Raw genomic sequence first — 3371 nt, forward strand, 5'->3', positions numbered from 1 at the left:
TTCTGTATGTTTTTACTAAATATAAAACATTTATTACTATAATGTTGGAGAAAGATAGCTAACACATGTACTTATGATTTGTTCATATTACATTAAAACGTTAGATTTGTGTATTTATATAGAGTCTGTATTGAAAGGACTTTCTGTTTAATAAGCTTTTTGTTCTTTGAGCTATATAATAATCTTTGTGCATTGGATTGTCTTGATTTGGTCAGAATTTGAATACATATGAGTCACTTGAAAATAACTTTTAAAAATTAATTTTGTTTGATAGATTTATATTGTAACCTTTTATAGTTTTTGAATAAATACAGCCTGCTTTCCCTAGATGCATTTGTGCAGGAAGTATTATACATTTCCCTATTATTATCATCAGCTGAGGAACATTTGAATATAGTGTTATGCAAATTACATATTATTTGGCTTTGATTTTACTATTTTGTTGCAACCTTAGTGCTTTGTAGTGGAAGTTTTCTAAGTGAGATAGTTGTATCTCAAATCGGGCACCTATATAACAGGATTTTGTTAATTCTTCGTTTCAAAATCATTTGAAGTAGTCTTAAAGGGCCTTTTGCAGATGGTACAAATTAGAACAATTAAAATATAGCATTTTGGTAAAGTCTCAATATCTTATCAAAAGTAGAAGGGAAGGGCCGGGCGCGGTGGCTCATGCCTGTAATCCTAGCACTCTGGGAGGCCAAGCTGGGAGGATCGCTCGAGGTCAGGAGTTCGAGACCAGCCTGAGCAAGAGCAAGACCCCGTCTCTACTAAAAATAGAAAGAAATTATCCGGACAACTAAAAATATATATAGAAAATATTAGCTGGGCATGGTGGCGCATGCCTGTAGTCCCAGCTACTCGGGAGGCTGAGGCAGGAGGATTGCTTGAGCCCAGGAGTTTAAGGTTGCTGTGAGGTAGGCTGACGCCACAGCACTCTAGCCTGGGCAACAGAGACTCTCTCAAAAAAAAAAAAAAACCCACACACACACAGTATTTTGAGTTCTAGGAGTATAGACCTAAACAAGTAAGTGTTCGATTTGTGAGTAATAGTTACATTTATTGAATGCTTCCTTGGTGCCAGGTGCTGTTTGCTGAATTAGCTCATTAAACTTCACAGCTACCTTAAGAAGTTGGTACTCTTATCGTGCTTATTTTACAGATGAGAATAATGAAACAGGTTTGTTAGGTAACTTCCCCAAGATCACGTAGCCAGTCAGTGATGGAGTTGGATTCCAGGCAAGGCATGTTCACTCTTGAACCCATACTTCACCTTTGCTCCCTGCACTGTGGCTAGTTATTAACTTTTTGTTTTAACAGAGCCGAGTTAAGGGAGTTCCTCTATTTCTTTATCACTCTCTTTTGTTATATGTAATGGAAGTATTTCGGACTTATTGGTGATAGAGTAAATCCCACTGGTGAAAACCTACCCTGTAAGTCATGTGACCTAAAAGTTAAGATATTAATAATAGAGTAGGTGGTCTCTTAGTTCTTTTATTTTCTCAGAGTGGAATAAAAATCTCTGACTTAGGAAAGGCACAAAGTTACCGGAGTTATGGCACCTATTTGTAATTGGACATGAGAAAAATTAAATATGGAAACAGTCTTTTGCTCAAAATTGAAACCTGGGGGGGGCGGTGTGTTTTCATTTCAAGTACTTAATTGCATCTATAAACTCACACTTGGTGGTGACGTTCTAGTTGAGTGCAGTGGAATTAGATTTGATTTTGATTCATTGTAGTTTGTATATTCAAGAAATAGACATGATTCTCTACTAAGAGTGGGACAAGCACCACAGCTCATAAGGGAATCCTTCCTAGACCAGTACCTGTGGGTTGGCACGGACTTCTCTCATGGCCATAATATCTTTAAGTACGATTCAGTATATATTTTTTCCAACCGTCTATTTTTCAGATGAACTGGACAACAGTTTTCAGTGTTCAAGCATTATGCTTCTATCCCTTGGGGGGTCTGTTTCACCAGTCATACATTGGAAGTTTTGTGGTGTTGATGCATTTTCCCTAGTTAGATATAGGGGTAAAAGCATTTGTTCAGTTTTCAGAAGATATGTTTTATTGGTTTTGACTCCAGCCCTGCCATATATAGTCAACTATAGACTTCACCCTGGGTTTTTTCTAAAATGTTGAAAGAGAATAGATAGATATAGTTAGGCTAAATCAAGACTTGGGGCCAAGGACTATAGAATTGCCTAGGAATTTTTTTTTTTTTTTTAATGGGAATATCTTTCCGTTATCCTTTTTGTTAGAGGACAAAAAAGGTAGTCAATTTCTGTTATGAGGCTTTAAATCTTACCATTTTGTTGCTAGCTTATTGTTTCATATTTATGAATCAGTAATGTTTTCTGATTGTGATGTAAAGTTTGCTTAAGTGCCCCTTAACCAAAGCTGTTGTGTACATGTGCGCACACACACAAATACACACACACACACACACACACTTTGAGCAGTAGTGTGAGTGCCCGTTCTCAGCCCTGCCCCCTTACCATCTCTCTCTATACGCCTACTGGTTCTTTCTTTTTTTTCTTTCTATTTTTTAACCTGATAAATTATGTGGTCATATTTGTATTCCTTTGATTACTAGTGAGCTTGAGCACTTTTAGTATTTTATTGGATACTTGTGCAACTTACTTTAATTTCTTGTTCACGTGTGTTGTGCTTGTCCATCCACCATCTGCTTGCTTCTCCCACTGTCACCCCACAGAGAGTCATGCATGTGGTTTGAATGGCATTGTCACACCCTCAGCTTTCTAGATTGGCCCAGTTACATTTAAGCAACGCCCATCCCTCCCCCAATAGCAGTTGGTCCAGGATTAGGCACCTGACCCAGACCAGACTACTGAGATAAAGGAGGTGTTTGCTGAGTCTTCCTCAGGAACTATTAAAGAAGACACCTTCTTGAAGATAGTGTGCTTTGAGGAGTCATTTTTCTAAAATAAAGGAAGCAGCCTGAGGCAGTACCAAGAAAATGAGAGGGAGTCTGAATTGGAGCCCTGATGCCATCTGGAACCTCTGGATCAAATCGGATCTGGAGTGACATCTATCTCTGAACTTTCACTTATGTGAGCCGATAAATTCCCTTTTTGTTTAAGCCAGTTTGACTCGGGTTTTCTTTTCTCTTGTAACCAAATGTATGTTGTGTGGGTGTATTTGTTTTGTTTTCACTTCGGGCTTCTTGTGCATCAAGTTCAATTATATTGATGTTCATTTGCATAAGGAAGAAAAAAATAACCCAGTCACTTGAAAAGGCATTACCCTTAAGTAAGTATTGACATTTTAGTGCGATTCCTTTCATATATTTCTGTATGGATGCGCACATAGAAAACTATGTAAATGAGTTAGTTTCATACATGCTAT

Source organism: Eulemur rufifrons, chromosome 25 (genome assembly GCF_041146395.1).
Source record: "Eulemur rufifrons isolate Redbay chromosome 25, OSU_ERuf_1, whole genome shotgun sequence".
NCBI classification, from domain to species: Eukaryota; Metazoa; Chordata; class Mammalia; order Primates; family Lemuridae; genus Eulemur; species Eulemur rufifrons.